This window comes from Erinaceus europaeus, chromosome 5 (assembly GCF_950295315.1).
Source record: "Erinaceus europaeus chromosome 5, mEriEur2.1, whole genome shotgun sequence".
Lineage (NCBI taxonomy): Eukaryota > Metazoa > Chordata > Mammalia > Eulipotyphla > Erinaceidae > Erinaceus > Erinaceus europaeus.
The window spans coordinates 114,337,902-114,359,235 of NC_080166.1; positions in this window are offsets into that span (position 1 = coordinate 114,337,902).

The following is a 21,334-nucleotide window of genomic DNA, read 5'->3' on the forward strand; positions in this document are numbered from 1 at the left end:
TCCCACTTATCAACAGAAGTTGAGTAAGAAGATCTGAAAGGGAACCTAAAAGCAGGACCTGACCAAATTGTAAGTAGGGCACCAAAGTAAAAACCCTGTGGTGAGGGGCAGACATGCAGCTTCCTGGGCCAATGGGGGGTGGGAGTGGGTGGGAGGGATGGGTCACAGTCTTTTGGTGGTGGGAATGTGTTTATGTACACTCCTAGTAAAATGTAGTCATATAAATCACTAGTTAATTAATATGAGAGGGGGGAAATTCATTGTCTCGAAGTTTTTCAAAACACAAACTGAATCTTTTCAATATATAGGCTGTGTAATTGATATGCAGACTCTCTCAAAAGCCTAGACCAAGTAGATCAGAAGCAACCAATAGCACAGCTATATACAAGATACTGGATACTGTACAGCAAACCATAACAAAAGGACTTTTCAAAGTTAACCCAATTACCGAATAATGGGATGATAACATTAACTATCGATTGTCTTTTGGAACCCTAAGACAGCAGGAACCGCACATCTCCACTATAGAGCCTCTACTTTCCCCCAGTCCTAGAACCATTGTATAGGGCCCACTTTCCCATATCCCTCTCCCAATCCATATCAAATAATATTGTATCTGCCGATCACAACCTAACCAACACAACGATTGCCACCTCAACATGCTTCACTTCAGACTGTGTCCAGAGACTTCACGTGTGGAATGACAACCCTTCAGCTTCATTACTCGGGTGAGACCTTTCCTTTCATAGTATACTCTAATTCCATCTCAGGTGGTTCACTTTCTAACAAAGTCCCAAAACCTAGATATACACCAGTTTCTGTGAGAGAGAGCATATGTTCACACGTATCCGTAAACTACTGCAAAATATATACCTGAAAGCAGAAGTACACTAGAGTTTGCAGTGAGTACCCCCCTAACACTTCCTCTCCACTATTCCAACCTTTGGGTCCATGATTGCTCAACAAATTGTTTGGCTTTGTATGTTAACTCTCTTTTCAGTCACCAGGTTTCAGATGTCATCAGGATGCTGGCTAGGCTTCCCTGGACTGAAGACCCCACCAATGTGTCCTGGAGCTCTGCTTCCCCAGAGACCCATCCTACTAGGGAAAGAGAGAGGCAGACTAGGAGTATGGACCCAACAGTCAACGCCCATGTTCAGCGGGGAAGCAATTACAGAAGCCAGACCTTCCACCTTCTACAACCCACAATGACCCTGGGTCCATGCTCCCAGAAGGATAGAGAATGGGAAAGCTATCAGGTGAGGGGGTGGGATATGGAGATTGGGTGGTGGGAATTGTGTGGAATTGTACCCCTCCTACCTTATGGTTTTGTTAATTAATCCTTTCTTAAATAAAAAAGAAAAAAATTATCCACTTGTCATTAGAGAAATGCAAATTAAAACTTTAATAGTTACCATCTCACACTGGGAGAATTACATCAACAAATCAGGAAATGACAGTTGTTGGTGAGATTGTGAAAAAAAAATAATAATTCTGCTACACTGCTGGTGGTAATACAAACTGGTGCAACCCCTTTGGGAAAATGTATGGAGAGTCCTAAACAAATAAAAATAGATTGCCTTATGATGCAGGAATACCACTCTTGGGCATTTATCCAGAGGTCACTCAAACACTAATTAGAAGGGCCAGATGTACCTCTATGTTCATAGCTGCATTATTCATAATAGCCAAAGAGTAGAAGCTATGGGGTGTAATGTTCCATGGAATACTACCCTGTAGTCAAAAGGTGATATAATGTCTCCTGTGTGACAAAATCAATGGAACTGGACATGATAATGCTTAGTAAAATAAAGAGTTGAAAAAAACTACCAGATGATTTCACTCATATGTGGAATCTAGTGATCTGATACATATGAACTTGGAAAAAAAAAGCAAGCATACTGTTTTAAGACTTGTGAGAACTATAGTGGTTATTTTGGGAAGGTGGGATCGTGGGGATACAGAGCTTTGGTGGTGGATGTAGTACGGAATTATACACTGCAATCCCTCAATCTTTTACCCTGCTATATTAATCACTAATAATTTTTATCTATTATTTTATTTTTTATCATTGTTGTGGTTATTATTATTGTTGCCATTGATGTCGTCATTGTTAGAACAGAAAGAAATGGAGAGAGAAGGGGAAGACAGAGAGGGGGGAGAAAGACAGACACCTGCAGACCTGCTTCACCGCCTGTGAAGCGACTCCCCTGCAGGTGGTGAGCCTGTGTCTCCAACTGGGATCCGTACGTGGTAGTCCTTGCACTTTGGGCCACCTGCGCTTAACCGGCTGCGCTACCGCCCGAACCCCACTAATAATATTTTAAAGATTATACTAGAAACCATTAACCCCCCAATATAAGATCAAAAATTAAATTTACCTTTACTTCACACCGTATTAAAATTGAAACAAAAATGGATCATAGTTCCAATTTAATAGTGACAATTACTAAACTTTTAGAAAGCAAGGAATAGATTCACTATGACCTTTAAGGGTATAAAGTGTATAAACCATAATACTAATAATTCATAAGTTGATCTTTATCAAATTTAAACATTTTGATTAAAAAAAAAACTTTTAAGAAAAAGCAAGCTACAAAGCAAATATTTGCAAAACTCATTATTTGACAAAGGATGCTTTTTCTAACTACATAAACATGTTAAAATTAGTAATAATAGGGAGTGGGCGGTTGCGCAGCAAGTTAAGCGCATGTGCGTGACGCAAAGGACTGGCTAAAGAAACCCGGTTCAAGCACCCAGCTCCCCAAAGCGGTGAAGCAGGTCTGCAGGTGTCTATCTTTCTCTCCCTCTCTCTGTCTTCCCCTCCTCTCTCCATTTCTCTCTGCCCTATCCAACAACGATGACAACAATAATAACTACAACAATAAAACAAGGGCAACAAAAGCTAATATATAAATATTTAAAAAATAAGTAATAAAGCAAGTGGCATGATAAAATGGGTAAACACATTTTAACAGAGAAGATAGACAACTGGCAAAATCGCATAGAAAAATGTTCAGCATTATTAGTCACTAAAACAATACAAATGGAAAGAGCAGCTGTAAAAAAAACTACGTAAGTATTGGAGTAGTTACATTTTTATTTATCTTTTATATTTTATTTATTATTGGATAGACACGGAGAGAAATTGAGAGGAGAGGGGAAGAGAGGGAGAGAGACAGAGAGAGACATGCAGCTTTGCTTCACTACTCATGAAGCTTCCCCATGCAGGTGGGGAGCAGGGGCTTGAACCTATGTCCTTGCACACTGTAATGTGTGTGCTTAACCAGATGAGCCACTGCCTAACCCCCAATAGCTAATATTTTTAAATAATGGAAATGTGAGGGGAAGATGACTAAAGGGTTTTGAACCCCAAGTCCACTCCGATCAGAAATGTTTGTCGGGAGTCAGGTGGTAGTGCAACAGGTTAAGCGCACGTGGTGCAAAGCACAAAGACTGGCATAAGGATCCAGGTTCAAGCCCCTGGCTCCCCACCTGCAGGGGAGTCGCTTCATAGGAGGTGAAGCAGGTCTGCATTTGTCTTTCTTTCCCCCTCTCTGTCTTTTCCTCCTCTCTCCATTTCTCTCTGTCCTATCAAACAATGACGACATCAATAACAACAATAATTACAACAACAATAAAAAACAACAAGGGTAACAAAAGGGAAAATAAATAAATACTAAAAAACGAAATGTTTGTCACCAGCAATGGACTTTTATACCATCACTGAAAGAGAAAAGAATTTGGAAAACATCAGAGAAAGGCACTGTTTTGCTTCTCTGAGATGGAAGAGGAAAAGGAAGGACACTCAGAAGTAATAAATAGGTGTAAGTGAAGACAGGGCCATAGGGGTAAATAAAAATTGGGGTGGGGGTTATAGGTAAATGATAAATAGACAGATAGATAGATAGATAGGTGATAGACAGACAGATATTGATATATATTCAAATAACCCATATATGTAACATTGGGAGAAATACTTTAACTTCCGCTTGAGGAATGAGATGGGTGAAAAACTCTGGTGGTGAGAATGGTACGATATTATATCATTATGATAATTTTGTAAATCACTAATAAAAGTATTTTTAAAAAAAAGAATTGTAGGTATATTCCAAGGGGCCAATGACTTTATCAATTTTTGCCTGAGCCCGACAGCTAACATGAAGATAGACCTACTAACTTTTTCCAAAATGGAGACCTCAAATCTCACCTGCTATATTTGTACCTTTAGATTTCAGATTACTCCAGATTATTAAACAATTTCTCCTTCTTTTTATCTTAATGCTTTTTCAGACACCAAGTTACAGATGCTACCATGACACCAACCTGACTTACCAGGGCAGAGGACCTCACCAATGTACCCCATCTCTCCAGAGCCCTACCCCACTAGAGAAAGACAGAAACAGGCTGGGAGTATGAGTTGACCTGCCAATGTCCATGTTCAGTGGTGAAGCAATTACAGAAGCCAGACCTTACGCCTTCTGCACCCCATAATGACTCTGGCTCCATGCTCCCAGAGAGATAAAGAATAGGAAAACTTTTGGAGGGGATGGCGTACCAAACTCTGATGGGAACTGTGTGGAATTGTACCCCTCTTATCCTGTGGTCTTGCTGATATTTTCTATTTTATAAATAAATTTAATAAAAAAGAAAAAAAAAGAATTGTAAGGACAAATGATGATGAACAGTACTTAAGAAAGAGGTGATCACCATGCTAGCATAGCAAAAGGACCTTAAACTCATTATGAAGAGCGAAAGAAGTCAAACAGAAATCCATTGGCATAATTCTATCACATATGTGTAATATATATTATACTGCACATACAATTCTAGTAAAGGCATAGTACAAAAAAAGCAGGTCAGTGCCAGGTGGTAGTGCAGTGGGATAAGTGCACATTATACGAAGCACAAGGACCAGAATAGGGATCCTAGTTCAAGCCCTTGGCTCCCCACCTACAGGGGCGCCACTTCACAGGTAGTGAAGCAGGGGTTTATCTTTCTCTCTCCCTCTCTGTCTCCCATTCCTCTCTTGACTTCTCTCTGTCCTACCCAATAGCAATAACTACAATAAAAATAACAACAACAACAAGGGCAACAAAATAAATTGAATGTCTAGAGCTTTTTAATGCATAGACTTCACTTCTGAGTATATATATATATTCCTTCAATCTAAGCACTTAAGGATTCAAATTAGCAAACTGATTGAATTTCAATACTGGGCTCAAATTTTAATGAATTTTAATAATAACTTTTTTCTTTCTTTTTTTGTAATATTAACTCACCTATAATCTTAAACCAGTGAGACCAGAAGCAACCAGTCTTGTCAGTATATAAAAAATAATTATTTGTAAATAGCATTAAATGACATTAGTCACCCTCCAACCCAATATCCAGGTGAAACCTTTCCTAGATCATAGGTCTCCTAAGTTCCATTTCAGGTGGCACACACCTGGAAGAGTGACAGAACCTAGATATTGCCCAGGGCACATGAAATAATGCATACACACACATGTATCCACAAGTTAGGGGGAAATACATACCTTAAAGTAAAAGTGTGCAGTAGTCCGCAGTGACTCATAAGTGCAGCAAGCAAGCAGAAAGACCTAATAAAGACACCATAAAGTACTTAATCAAATCGATTCTATATAGACCTAGATACCCTCCTCACCTACTTCCTATTTCACTTCCCTCAATCACTTCAAGGCTAACCTTGTCAGACAAAGTAAGGACTACAAAAGCTGAATAAGGGCAGGAGACCAGCTTACTCTAATGATAGCTCTTTTGGTCACTACCAGGCCACCCCATCAGCCTGGTAGTGAATCCTAGTCAGGGATTCTTAGGATTCCCACACAGACATGAGGGGACTAGACCTCTAACAGATTCCTCTCAACACTGTCACTGGTCATCTCCATCAGAAACAACATAAAAGACCCCTTTGTGTGTCCCTACAGGACCTTGCCCTCAATGTATAGGGTCTGCCCCATTCTCAGAAGGGAGGTTGGGTCAAAATCCTCTATCATTCGAGGAAGATGGGTTTGGCAAGGGGTGTAGTTTAGTATGTTTCTAGCTATGACCACAGAATGTGAGCTCAGACCTACAGGGATACAGAGGTTATACAGGTGCCCGCACTGAATATAGACCCCAGATTGCACATTTTTTAATGAAATTATAAGGCTTCATACGCACACATGGTATAAGGAAAAGTCAAGATAGTTGCTAAGTATGAGGGGTAGTATCAGTGTATGAATAGCACTTTTCCTTTGTTTTATTTTTAATTTTCATGTAGGTTTGGGACAAAGTATATAAGCAAAAAAAAAAAAAAAAAAAGAAAATGTGACTATAGTTGGCATGTGGTATATCTGTAGTAAATTAGTGCCCCACGTCTGCTTCCAAGTGTTGCCTTGTTCTTCCTTTTGAAGTAACCTTCCATTGTTGTGATAATTAAAAGAGGTCATGGCTAATTCCCAATGCAAAAGCAACTGGGTTCATTGTGTCTGATTCCCTACTTGAGTAGCCAAAGAGAGGGCATTTAAAGTAGAGTCAGCCCATGAACCTGGTGTGTTTGAACCTTGAACAAAGCACTAAGTGTATTAAGAGATGACTGGAAGGTATTTCACTGTTGCTGTAGCACTATGTCTCAAAGACATTCTGTTCCCATTTCATGATTCTGCTGTCTCTCCTGCTATCTTCCAGAGATCCTTGCGTTGTTCCTATTTTCTAAGGCTTATCTTTTAGCTTCTAATAAATCCTGGTACCCCGATTTCCCTCCAATAAATCCCTCTTGCTTAGAAGACCTAGAAATTTCATTTGTTTGCTGTGCCTGTGTACAAACTCCTTCAATGTGAAGCGTAATTGGGTTAGCCAGTCACATGCTTGAGTCATACAGGGAAGATCCCCATTTAGGGAAGCTACATCAAGATCTACCAGAATTGAGACTGTTTTTCAGTATACACATTTTGTTTTACCATCAAGGACTCAATCTAGTTCAGTCTATTTCTTTGGCAAAATCACACACCATCAAGCACAACAAGCACAACGATCTATTTGAACTTGTATGAGAAGATGATTATTACTCATAAGTTAAGGATTCTTAATTTGGGGTTCTTTGATCTCCAAAAGGAGCAGTATAGCTGGTTTGCATTTTATGTGATTCATCAGAGTCAGACAGAAAGCTCTGAAGACTTAACTTTCTGTGTCAGTGAATACCAGCTGCTATAAAACCCTCCCACGATGGGCCCTAAGAGCTTTCGCAAATACACACAGGGAGAATCACAGCTAAAGTTCAGTTCAATGTCTCCTCACCCTTCTAACTGCTCTAATTTATAGTCTGCAGTTTAAAGAGCTCCAGTTCCAGCCCAGAGGCTGTAGGTCACCGCTCCCTGATTTTGTAGGGCACTGCACAAAGGTACAAATTATATTCTCTGCCCCAAAAAGGATGCAGAGTGTTTGAGAAAAGAGCAAACAACCTCTTTGTAAACTGGAACAACTTAGAGAGAAGTAGGCTCTCAGACTATTAATTGCTGCTGGCGATTATAACAATCCGTTGAGTACTTCATCCTTTCTCAAATATGGTGGTTCACTGTGTGGTGATGAATACAGGTGAAGCCCTGTTACTTTAATTGTGATGCTAAGGTCTCCACTACTTTGCCTGCTGCCTGCTGCCATTCACCTTCATTATGGGTTCTGCAAATTAGACAGCTTCTCTGCAGGTTATCTCCTATAAGTGCAGGAAGCAAATAATGCCTGCGAAAGAATTTATCATTAAGCCCATGGCATAAGCGGTTAGAGGCAGTGTGCCGCTAAACCGGGGTGCCTCTCTCCTGATCCTGCCCCCATGATGAATGTAGGCTCCTCCAAACATTAAAAATGGAGAAACTAAAATCCAATATTCATATCTCAGCATAACAGGAATAAACTCCACACAGGCAATTTGTCAGTGTTTATTAACTGTGACCTAGAAAAACATAGTCCTATCAGAGCCTTTTCATACATGTGTGGCAGAGTGGAGATGCTTTCTCACCCTATTCATTTCTAAGCTCACCCACATCCATCATCGGTGAAAACTGGGTAAGGGCAACTCCACTAGAACACAGGCAGGAAGTGGTTAGCGGCATTGGAAGGGGGAAAACACCCACTCTGGTGCAGTTCCTTGGGAATAACCTAGGGGCCTGCTTTTGGTAACCCTTGTGACTTGAGATGTTCAGTCAAGCTCCTGAAGTGCTTGGGAACTCAGAAGTGGGGGGCTAGGCAGTGGTGCACCCAGTTAAGCACACATATCACCAAACACGAGGACCTAGGCTAGAGCCCCAGTTTGCTGCCTGCAGAAGGAAAGCTTCACAAGTGGTGAAGCAGGTATGCAGGTCTCTATCTTTATTTCTCTGTCTCTGTCTCCCCCTCCCTTCTCAATTTCACTCTGTTATGTCAAATAAAAACTATAAAGCAAAAAATTGAGGGAAAATGGCCACAGGGAGTTGAAGAATTGTCATATAGGCACTGAGCCCCAACATACCCTTGGTGGGAAGAAAAAGGAAAGGAAAAAGAAAAAGAAAGAGAAAAAGGAAAAGAAAGAGCAAAAGAAACTCAGAGCAAGGAAGCAGACATTTAGAGCTCTGAGAACAGAGATACGGCTTATAAGACCAGGAGAACTTTTGAAGGAGAAGAATGGAGACTGGAGAGAGAAAAGAATCCTAGGTCCTTGTGCGTGGCCATATGGACGGACAGATGACTCCACACACAAGCAAAGCAACTGATCACTGAGCAATTTTACATCTAGTGCTATACATTCTTACTGTTATATTAACTTTGATGATGTCCTTCTATTATAAGACATGGACATGTATACAACTTTCTAGCCATTAACATTAGGCATAACTAAAGGTGACTGTTAAAGTGCTACTCATATGTGAGTTTTCTAGGAGGCCCAGGTTAGAGTGCAGTAGGACCCTGGAAGAGCTGTAAAAGCCCACATACTCTATTGATTCCTTCATGTTGCAGAAAATGTAGCCAAGCACCATCAGGCTACCTTTTAGAAAATGGAGATACTATTTATAAAAATGCCATGAGTTCAGAAGGAAGTGATACCCACTCTTACAAACTGTTAGCAGGGCAGTCAGAAGAGTAGAGCATTCAGGATACAGTAGAACAGGACACTAAGAGGCATCCTCATACAGCATAAATAGCAACTCAGAAGGAAGTTTCTGTGGCTTATGTAAGACGGTCATACACTGGAGATATGGCTACTTGGTTTTACTTTCTAGTGCTTATGTAGCTATTGATTTTGTTGGAGGACATGAGTGATGAGAAGATCAGATCCAGAATATAGTCTAGAAGCAATCCAATAGAATTTGATGGGTAAACCTACTTACAGACTGAAAAGCTGTCAGACAAATATCCTCCCTGATTTCTTGGTTTGGGAACTTCCCTCTTGCTTCCAGTTGACTGTATAGCCCACTCCTCTGCCTCACTTATTATTGCTCCTGAGCAAGTACTAAGACCCAGGGACCACTTGCCATCTGCCTGACAAAGCCATTACCTGCAAGAGGAGGCTTGAACTATATACTATTTATTTCTCTCAAATACCTTATGAAAAAGACGTAATTATTATTTCCATTTCACAGTCTAGTCTAAGAAAGCTGAAGCAAAGTAAGATGAACTTGTTCACATTTAGAGGCTAAAATGTTGCAGAAATGAGACTTGAAGACAAGTATATCTGAAATGCTTAGAGACCTGTATTATTTTATCACAAGTTAAATAATTTACCCAGGTAGTCTACTGTGGTGACAGCAACAATAACTATGATTGTGAGTGGGACAGTATCAATATTCTCCTCTAATATCACCACTTGAAAACATACACAACACCAGTATAATTAAGTTTAATAAACAATAAGAAAGAATTTTGTTTGACTAAAAGGTGATAAGTCAGGTTGTTTGCAAGTGGCAAGGGTCAGAGATTTAGGAGAGAATTTGAGTGCTATCCCTCCTAAGTCTCTGGTTTCTTAATAATCCAGTAGCCACTGACCACCCATCACTTCATTGAAAACTTTCTTAAATCTATTGAAAGTACAACCAGAAATATTTCACAAGTGTTTTATAAGAGAGAGACTGTGATCACATTTGAGAAACCAGGAAAGCACTGAAATAAATCAGAACAACCTACAAAATATAATTTTCCCCTCCATATGACCTGACTTGCCACCTCTTGGTCAAATAAAATACTTTCTTTTGGTTCATGAAGCTTTCCTCTTCTAAGTCAGAGAATCAACTGATAGGCCAAAGTAAACTTAGCAGAGTGTTTATCATTTCATTTTTTTATATATCCTCAGCCAAACATCCTCTCTACTGAGAAAAGAAAAATAAATTGGGGATTTACTAACATGCCTGGCATAAACTGTAAAGAAAAAAAATCAAACACACAGATTACAACTCTAGAATTTCAGAACTAGACATCTGTCTTGCTTTTCAGATAGTTGATGTTCCTTATCTGAACTGATCTTAAACTTTTAGATGCACTTCAAATCAAGTGTTTTGTTAATTGACTGAAATTGAACAAAAGTCTGCGAGTGCTCATACTGTGATGAGTCTTGAGATGGACAATTTGCCTCTATTACATTACTCAGTACCCAAAAAGCTAAGGGCTAGGGGAGTGGAGGGAAGAACAGCTAGGAGCCTTCTATGAGGTCCTTTGCTTGATCCCTGGCACCACATGAGCATATCAAAGGCAAAAGGAATGAAACTCCATGAATGGTTGAAGGGTGTTTTGGTCTCTAAGTAAATAGAGCCAGTAAATTACTTCACTTGGATAGTGCATTTCTTTGCTATATGTGCAACCCAGGTCTGGACCTGGCCTCCACTGCACTGAAGGAAGCTTTATGGCTATCATTTCTTTCCCTGTCTTTCTCTGTCTCTCAGCTTCACTCTTTCTACAAAAAAAAAAAAAAAAAAAAAAAAAGCAGAATATGCTCCAGGGAAGTGATTCAATAGCTGAGTACATGCCTCTCATATATTAGATCATGATTTCAATTCCCAACATTATACTTAAAAAAAAAAATACACTGAGGGTAAACTTTCCTATCAGAAAAGCTATGCTCTGGGAGTTGGGCAGTAGCTCAGTGGGTTAAGCGCATGTGGCGCAAAGCACAAGGACAGGGATGAGAATCCCGGTTCGAGCCCCCAGCTCCCCACCTGCAGGGGAACCATTTCACAGGCCGTGAAGTAGGTGTGCAGGTGTCTATCTTTCTCTCCCCCTCTCTGTCTTCCCCTCCTCCCTCCATTTCTCTCTGTCCTATCCAACAACAATGACATCAACAACAATAACTACCACAACAATAAAAACAAGGGCAACAAAAAGGAAATAAAGAAAAGAAAAAAAGTTAAAAAAAAAAAGAAAAGCTATGCTCTGTTAAAAATTCACACTCTACATTTCATTAACTCTTCTAAAATACTTTTCTAGTTGGACTTCATAGGGGATTTTTATCCCAATCCTATAGTCTCTACAGACATTCTTACTTGCCAGCCAATGAAATTTCTCTGCCAAACTAACAGAAACCATTAGAAATTCCTGGAGAAACTATGCCTTAAATTTGTTCCCCTGTGGATTTTACTTCAGAAATTAATGAGCTCTGTTGATACAGTTTCCAAGAAATTAATGAAAGATTATGTAATTCTGTTTAGCTAGATCAGGGATTCTGAGCTCCAACCTAATTGGGCATCTGTCCTCACCCTACACGGGCTCACTGAGTGCTGAAGGCCATCTCATCCTATCAGCATTTCCTATGGGAGCATCAGAGAGTAGTATTCCATCAAGTCTGAGTTGGAGGTTGGTGAGTACAGTGATGGGGTTCTCACTGGGAGAGGGAGAGAAAGAAGGAACGGGAAGAGGAGGAGGCCACAGCACTTCACCACTTGTTATCATTCAGCAGGTGTCATTTCTGCATCTCTGAAACTCAACATGATTTGACACACATCTGTCAAGGACAGTAACCAGAAGGAAGCTGTCTTTCCAGACTCCTAGGGAGTAGAGAGAACATGAGTCCAAAGCAGGACTTTGGCATAGGTTAGCATATCTCTATTCTGTGGAGTGGCCCAGGTACTTAGAAATTGTTAGCTCTGTGAAAACATTGACTCTCTTACTCATATTTATGGCTCTAAAATCTCCTGAGTGGTACCCAGCATATGGTAACCTCTAAAAACTGTTAGTTCTCTAACCAAGCAGACATTACAATAATTCTTTGTGTGGTGGCCTATTTATATAGAAACATGTGATCTAATTGTGGCAAAAATACTGTGGATTTCATTATGTAATTTTCATCTTAACTAATGATAAAAAGAAGTTAAGACAATTTGCCCAAGTTTACAGAACTTTCAACTGATTAAGTTAGGATGGATAGACAGGCAATCTGACTCCTCTCTAGTTCTGAATTTAAGTGACTAGGATAGATATATATGAGCTGGGAGTGGGGGGTGTATCTCAATTGGGTAACACACTGCTTTGCTATAGAAATGACTCAAGCTAGAGCCTGACCCTCATTACATTAAAAGATGCTTCAGTGCTGTGGTCTCTTAAACTCTCTTTGCTTATCTTTATCTAAAAATCAGTCAGTCAATCACAAAAATTTGATTTGGGATAAACCTTTATTTCCGGAATCTCTTATGTTTTGAAAATCTGTTGTTGAGGAACTGGGTGGTGGCTCATTTGGTAGAGTGCACGTATTAGCATGTGAAAGGATTTGAATTCAAGTCCCTAATCCCCACCCTTTTTTTGGGAGGGGTTCCTGAGAGGCAGGCAGTATTGCTGGTCTCTCCCCCTTCCTCCATCCATTTATCTAACATCCATCTATCCATCTATCCATCCATCCCTATTTTCTGTCATGTTCTATTAAAAAAAAAAAGGAACAGTGCAGTCATCATGTACCCAGCCACTGTGCCTCAGTAATAACCCTACTGACAAAAAAAAAAAAAAAAAGAACGAAAGAAAGAAAGAAAAAGAAAGGAAAGGAAGAGGAGAGGAGAGGAAAGGAGAAAAGAGAAACTGAGTATTGTTTTTCATCACTGTTACCAGTTATACCCTTTTCTTTCCCAATTCTACCTGACCTTGGGTATTTATCGAGTGAGATAGTATTCATTTCACTGCCTTCTCTTTTATGTTGCATATTTGATATAGTGGATTGCAATGTGGTTCTTAAAATGCTAGGCACAGGCTGCTAAAATGGAGCTCTAGTAAAATTAAACCAGAGATCAAAGCTGGAAATAGCTTACATTTATTTGGATTTCACCAGGGAAACATTATCTCTTTATGACATTTGAAAGATGATGGTTTTATGATCTTTATATAATAGGTTTACCAAAGCACTCTGTCTTCTTTAAATTCCAGTGATTTTAGACAGAAAATTTTGTGTACATCCTTAGTTATCTTGCCATTGATTAACTTGAATCAGTCATGACTCTAAAATTGTTTCAATACAAGTGAAAGATAGTTGGACTGGATTCTATACGCAGTATCTGGAAGTTTATCTTATAAGTCACAATTTAAGTGACAGTGTGCAATAAATGGCTAGATATTTCATATATGCAAATGCTGCTTCCCACACCACAGTGGGAGCAATTTGATTAAATTATTTTTCTCAATTATGCCTGAATATCCTTGTATAACTAACAATAGCAACAATGAGCAGCCTAAATTGAGCACTTTTTAAAAAGTAGTTCATTCTTTGAATTATTTCTATGGAATTAATTTTTTAAAAAAAGAAACAGAATGTTGACTATTCATAAGAATCAATTCCCTATGATTGTCCCATACAAAATAAAAACAGGAAGAAAGGGAAAAAAGAAGGTTTGGGAAGTCCTCTTAAGATGAGGATGTTTCAGTAGAATGTTTAGACTTTTAGTATTCCATTAAGTCTAATAATCATTAAATACACCTATGAGAAGTCCATTATTATTATTATCATCATTATCATTATTATTTGTGATGTAGTGTTAATTCAACTGGCCACAGTCTCCTACTAGGGCAAACATTACTAAGGCTTCAGAGAAAGAACAGAGCATACAGAATAGTTTGTGTTATTCTGCGTACCTGTAACTTTTAGGATATAAAGGGGAAGTTTAAAATCTGTTTCAGAACTGAACGCAGGGCTGGCAAGACAGCTCACCAGGATACTGTGGGTGCTCTGCGATGTGTGCCACCAGGTTCCAGTCTGACGTAACCTCACGAGGTTTTGGTGCTGTGGTGTCTTTCCTTCCTCCGTCTCTCCATTTCTGTCTATCTGAAAAAGTTGATCCAGAGCAGTGAAGCCCCATGATGGTTATCTCATAAACATAAAAAAGAAAAATAAATAGGCATAGACAATATTGTTTAGGACAAAAAAAAAAAGATACCTGTCTTTATTCCTGATTTTAAAAGGAAGACAATAAGAAGCAAGTGCCTATTAGCTCCTAGAGCAATGGTTTCAAACTATCACCTACAAAGCCTTGTATTATCTTTTGAGGATTGTTACACAAGATAAATCAATAACTCATCTTTGTACTGGGAGACAATTCCTCAAAAGTATCTATAGCTTCTCTGGGGATCAAGGATCGAGAGAGGGATTAAAAAGTAGGAAATTTGGGGGTAGGGCGGTAATGCAGCAGGAAGCACAAGGACCAGTGTAAGGATCCCGGTCCCCACCTGTGGGGGCGGGTGTCGCTTCACGAGCAGTGAAGCAGGTTTGCAGGTGTCTATCTTTCTCTCCTTCTCTCTTTCTCTCTCTCTCTCTCTGTCTTCTCTTCTCTGTATTTCTCTCTGTCCTATCCAACAACAACAACAGCAGGGAGGTAGATAGCATAATGGTTATGGAAAGAGACACTCATGCCTGAGGCTTCAAAGTCTCAGGTTCAATCCCCTGCACCACCATAAATCAGAGCTGAGCAGTGCTCTGGTAAAAAAACAAACAAATCCAACAGCAGCAATAACAACAATAAAAGAACCACAGCAATGATAAATCACAAAGACAACAAGTGGGGAAAAAGCCTCCAGGAGCAGTGGATTCTTAGTGCAGGCACTGAGCCCCAGCAATAACCCTGGAAGCAAAAAAAAAAAAAAAAAAAGAAGTTGCCAATGGAGGGGATGAGATACAGAACTCTGGTTATGGGAATTGTGTGGAGTTATACCCCTTTTATCCTATGGTCTTGTTGATCATTATTAAATCAATAAAAAAGTGGGGGAGAATAAACTGAGTGAGCATACTTACAGCCTCAGGTAGCTTCTATTTAAACAAGCCTATTTTGTTTGTTTTTGAAAACATTCCACTAATAATTTCCCCTTCAAAAAAATATTTCTGCTAGAATGATGTGGTTCGCTCTCATTTTTCTTTTCCTTAAGGTTTCAACTGTCATATCCCTTTTCCAAAAAAAGAAAACCATTTATGACCCTCTACCCACCTAAGATGTTCTTTAAATTAGAAATAATGCTTTTCATAGTTTTAATTTGTGTTTTAATTGTCTCCTGTGTAGAACGTAAGCTCTGCTAGGGAAGGTAGCCTGTCCTCTTCTAGCTCAGCTACGTCCTTGCAACTTTTATAGTGCCTCATATGTTGTGAGTGCTCGAAAACATACTAGAAGAAAACAGAATAGGAAACTAGACACATGGATAAAAATGGAAAGAACTCTGTCACCCTAGGATTCAGGTATGCTTGATTATGCATAAAAGGCAAGAGAAGGGTATCTTCTCTACCCAGGTATATATTTGTACATAGGGGTCAGGAAGCTTTTTGGGTGAGAACAACTATAACGAGAAAGTAAAGTCAGGGTACTAAGGTCTGGCTTCATTTTATCCATTTTAAACTCATTGCGCCTCATGATTCAGCTCTATTTTTCATAAATTGCTAAGATATGTATATATAACTGTGCCACTTAAGACTCATAAATTTTAAAGATAGGGAAGTCAACATATTTTATTCAGACTGTCAATACATCCAGGTATAAAATTATTATAAAGCTGTGAAACAAAGGTGTTAAACTGGGAAAATGCATTTGCTAGAAACTAATGAAGTTGACTCTCTGTGAGGGTAGCAGTTGCATTTTTTTTTTAATGTTTGCAATAAGTAAAGGTGAGATAAACAAAGCAAAAGTCTACCTTCTGAGCTCTACAGATCCTTCTTTTCATCTTCACTGGACACAGGGTCTCAGAAAGAAACAAGACACCCTCCCCTCCCAAGGTCTCTAATGCTCATGATTTTATGTACAAGTTTGTAATCTTTAGAGCAATGTTTATGACCTTGAAAGAAAAGAGATGATTAGACTCTAATTTGTAAACTTCGACATGGCACAAGTGCCTACTTGAGTGATTGCCCTGCCAGTTTAGCTTTGGTGACTCTTAAATCTTTTTCTCTAGTAGTCATTCATTTAAAAAAAAAGAGAGATTTTTTTTTTATCCAGAAATGTATGACTGTGCCTTTTTTTTTTTTTACGAAGTTTATCTGCATTGCCATCATTCTCTTCAACTTCCCTAGTATTTACATGTCTTTCTAAGCCTTTGAGCATTAGCAGAGTTACATTGAAACATACCTGGAAGTTTTATTAATTTCCAAACCAGCCATGAAAAAATTTAAGAATCAAGGACCTGTACCTCATTACCTGAGGTTCTAATCAAGAAATCTTTGTCTAAACCTCTAATGGATTCCTCTCTTTACCATCACTGGTCACCCCATCACTGATAATTCTCATTTGTCCTTTGGTAAGCCTCTTTAGGACCTCACTCTTTTATTATAAATTTGCAATAGTAAGGACTGACTGATCCATGCTATGAAAGGAGGCTGGATTATCCTACTTTGCCATTTGAAGAAAACTGGTCTTGTGATAAGTACATTCTAGAATATCCCAGCTGTGACCACAGACTATGAACTCAAAATGACAGGCCAGGAGGTTATATAAGTTCCTGTGCTAAAGATTAACTTAATAGGCCCCATGACAGATACACATGGTAAGGCAGTTAATTGTTTTTATATATCTTTTCAAGTTTGGGAACCACTCTCTACCCTAACTTTCAAGTTCTATTCTGTACTTGACATCCTCCTAGTTAATATTTCTAGTCTAATCTCATGTTAGCTATTAAGCTCAAAGAGAGATTATTAAAACCCTGGGCTCCTAAGAAAGTATCCAAAATATATATCTTAGCCACCGTCCATCCTAGAATCCCTGCTCTACTTGGCTCTATTGTTACTCATTGGTTCCTATGTGTTAAGGATTTTGTCCTGCTTTACATCTTACTGCCTTTCAGTCACCAAGTTCCAGATGCTACTATGATTTCATCTTGATCTTCCTAAGCAGATAATCTCACCAACACATACCAGAAACTCTCTTCTCCGGAGCCCTACCCTACTAGGGAAAAACAGAGACTGGACATATGGATCAACCTGTAAATGTCCATGTCCAGCAGAGAAGCAATTACAGAAGCCAGAACTCCTTCCTTCTGCACCTTAAAAAATCCTGGCCCATACTCCCAGAGGGGTAAATGTTAGGGGAAGATGATCAGAGGGCTATGAACCCCAGTCCCACTGGAACCAAGAACTTTTGTGAATATGGAACCTTTGTTTTTGTCTCACCACTGAGAAGGAAGAGATTCCAAAGAACACCCGAGGGAGTCAGGCACTGTTTCACTAATCTGAGATGGAAGAGGGAAAAGGATGGACAGCTATAGGAACACACACACACACACACACACACACACACACACACACACACACACACACAAATCAAGGGCCTGAATTAACTTATAGGAAATCAAATAGTGCTTCTCACATCTTACCAATAAGTTGAGGGTTGTGCGTTAACTGATCACTAATATTCAATTCTTCACAAATGAATGGTCTCTAATTTCAGAGTTCATAGTGTCACAAATATCAATTGGCAAGTGGGGGTAGTCAGGCTGGTGGGGGTGGTTAATTACTGTTGGTCACAAACAAATAAAGCTTCCTCTTCTCTCCAAAGTATGAAACCACTTATGGCATCAAATTGCAAGTGATAAGAGCTAGAACTCAGCCTTCAATTTGTTACAACAAAACGAAACAGACTATCACTGCCAATAAGCCAAGAGGCCAAGTGTTAAATACAGTGAAACATTAAGAAATATTAGAAAATAGAGGCAAGTAGGAATTAACTGTTTACATAAAAATTAAAAATATATCTAACACTATATGAAGATCACTAAAATGCCCTGCAGGAAATATTTTCTGTGTTTTTTTTCCCCTTGCTAGCTTGTGTTTTTTTAATATGAGTGTACACCCAATGAAAAAAGATAACACAATGTTAGAATTAAGAAATTCAAATTGACTTCTGATGGTCTTGGAAAGCTGGAGAAGTATCTGGGAACTCCACAAGTCCTTCCCAATAGCTTCTATCAGCACAGTCCCTCAGCCTCAAGATAATACATCCATGGACTATGTCCTTGTGTCCTCTCATGTGAAGTTCAGTTCTTTGACAAAAATAAATCCTTGAACTTCTCATTTCATGCTTGTGGTTGACGTCAGCAGGTATCTCTCATACTCTGATCACTTTTCCAACCCTCCTGTCTCACCTTCTCTATATTGACTTACTGTTTACTTCAGAATTCAAAAGATCAACGAATTCAAAAGATCAATGAAGCCAAATGTTGGTTCTTTGAAAGATTAAACAAAATTGACAAACCCCTAGCCAGACTCACCAAACAAAAAACAGAGAAGACTCAAATTAATAGAATTGTAAACGATAGAGGAGATAACACAACTGACACCACAGAAATCCAGAAAATCATGCAAAACTTCTATGAAGAACTATATGCCATCAAGCTAGAGAATCTGGAAGAAATGAAAGCATTCCTAGAAACATATGCCCTTCCAAAACTGAACCAAGAAGAACTACAAAACCTAAATGCACCAATCACAGACAAAGAAATTGAAACCGTTATTAAGAATCTCCCCAACAACAAAAGTCCTGTACCAGATGGCTTCACAAACAAATTCTACAAAACCTTCAGGAAATAGTTAACACCCATACTTCTAAAGCTTTTCCATAAGATTAAAGAAACAGGGGGAATCGGGCTGTAGCGCAGCGGGTTAAGCGCAGGTGGCGCAAAGCACAAGGACCGGCATAAGGATCCTGGTTCGAACCCAGCTCCCCACCTGCAGGGGAGTCGCTTCACAGGCGGTGAAGCAGGTCTGCAGGTGTCTATCTTTCTTTCCTCCTCTCTGTCTTCCCCTCCTCTCTCCGTTTCTCTCTGTCCTATCCAACAACAACAACAATAATAACTACAACAATAAAACAACAAGGGCAACAAAAGGGAATAAATAAATAAAATAAATATTTAAAAAAAAGATTAAATAAAAAGGAACACTCCCTTCTACTTTCTTTTTTTTTGTTTCCTTCTACTAATTTTTTATTTGATTGGACAGAAAGAATTCTTTATTTGATAAGACAGAGAGAAGGGGAGATAGGGAGAGAGAAGGAGAAACAGCTGTAGCCCTGCTTCACTACTTGTGAAGTTTCCTTTCTTTTTTTTATTTTTATTTTTATTTTTTATTTAAGAAAGGATTAATTAACAAAACCATAGGGTAGGAGGGGTACAACTCCACACAATTCCCACCACCCAGTCTCCATAACCCACCCCGTCCCCTGATAGCTTTCCCATTCTCTATCTCTCTGGGAGCATGGACCCAGGGTCATTGAGGGTTGCAGAAGGTAGAAGGTCTGGCTTCTGTAATTGCTTCCCCGCTGAACATGGGCATTGACTGGTCAGTCCATAATCCCAGTCTGCCTCTCTCTTTCCCTAGTAGGGTGGGTCTCTGGGGAAGCTGAGCTCCAGGACACATCGGTGGGGTCTTCAATCCAGGGAAGCCTGGCCAGCATCCTGTTGGCATCTGGAACCTGGTGATTGAAAAGAGAGTTAACATACGAAGCCAAACAAATTGTTGAGCAATCATGGACCCAAAGCTTGGAATAGTGGAGAGGAAGTGTTAGGGAGGTACTCACTGCAAACTCTAGTGTACTTCTGCTTTCAGGTATATATTTTGCAGTAGTTTATGGATACGTGTGCACATAAGCTCTCTCTCACAGAAACTGGTGTATTCTAGGTTTTGGGACTTTGTTAGAAAGTGAACCACCTGAGATGAAATTAGAGTGTACTATAAAAGGAAAGGTCTCACCCGAGTAATGAAGCTGAAGGGTTGTCATTCCACATGTGAAGTCTCTGGACACAGTCTGAGGTGAAGCATGTTGAGGTGGCAATCGTTGCGTTGGTTAGGTTGTGATTGGCGGATGCAATATTATTTGGTATGGATTGGGAGAGGCATACGGGAAAGTAGGCCCTATCCAAGGGTTCCAGGACTGGGGGAAGTAGGGGCTCTATAGTGGAGATGTGCGGTTCCTGCTGTCTTAGGGTTCCAAAAGACAATCGATAGTTAATGTTATCATCTCATTATTTGGTAATTGGGTTAACTTGGAAAAGTCCTTTTGTTATGGTTTGCTGTACAGTATTGAGTATCTTGTATTTAGCTGTGCTATTGGATGCTTCTAATCTACTTGGTCTAGGCTTTTGAGAGAGTCCGCATATCAAATACACAGCCTGTATATTAAAAAGATTCAGTTTGTGTTTTGAAAAACTTTGAGACATACAATTGATTTCCCCCTCTCATATTAATTAACTAGTGATTTATATGTCTACATTTTGCTAGGAGTGTACATAAACACCATTCCCACCACCAAAAGACTGTGACCTATCCCTCCCACCCACTCCCACCCCCCCACTGGCCCAGGAAGATGCATGTCTACCCCTCACTACAGGGTTTTTACTTTGGTGCCCTTCTTACAATTTGGTTAGGTCCTGCTTTTAGTTTCCCTTTCAGATCTTCTTAGTTAACTTCTGTTGCTGAGTGGGATCATCCCATACTCATCTTTATCTTTCTGACTGAGAAGATACTTGGGATGATTTCGATGCTCTTGAATTTATTGATGCTGTCTTTGTGGCCTAACATGTAGTCCATCCTTGAGTATGTTTTATGTGGATTTGAAAAGAAGATGTATTCCAGCTTTTTGGGGTGGAGGAGTCTGAAAATGTCCAAGAGGTCTAGTCTGTCAATATCTTCATTCAATTCTCTTGTATCTTTATTGGTTCTCTGCTTTGTTGATCTGTCTAAGTGTGAGAGTGGGGTATTGAAGTCTCCCACTATTTTTGTATTACTATTGATGTATTTTTGAAATTATTTCAGTAGGTGCTTAATGTATTTAGATGGTCCCTAATTGGGTGTATAGATGTTAATAGTTGTTTAGTCTTCTTGGCTGATTGATCCTCTAATCATTATGTAATGTCCTTGCCTATCTTTTATTAC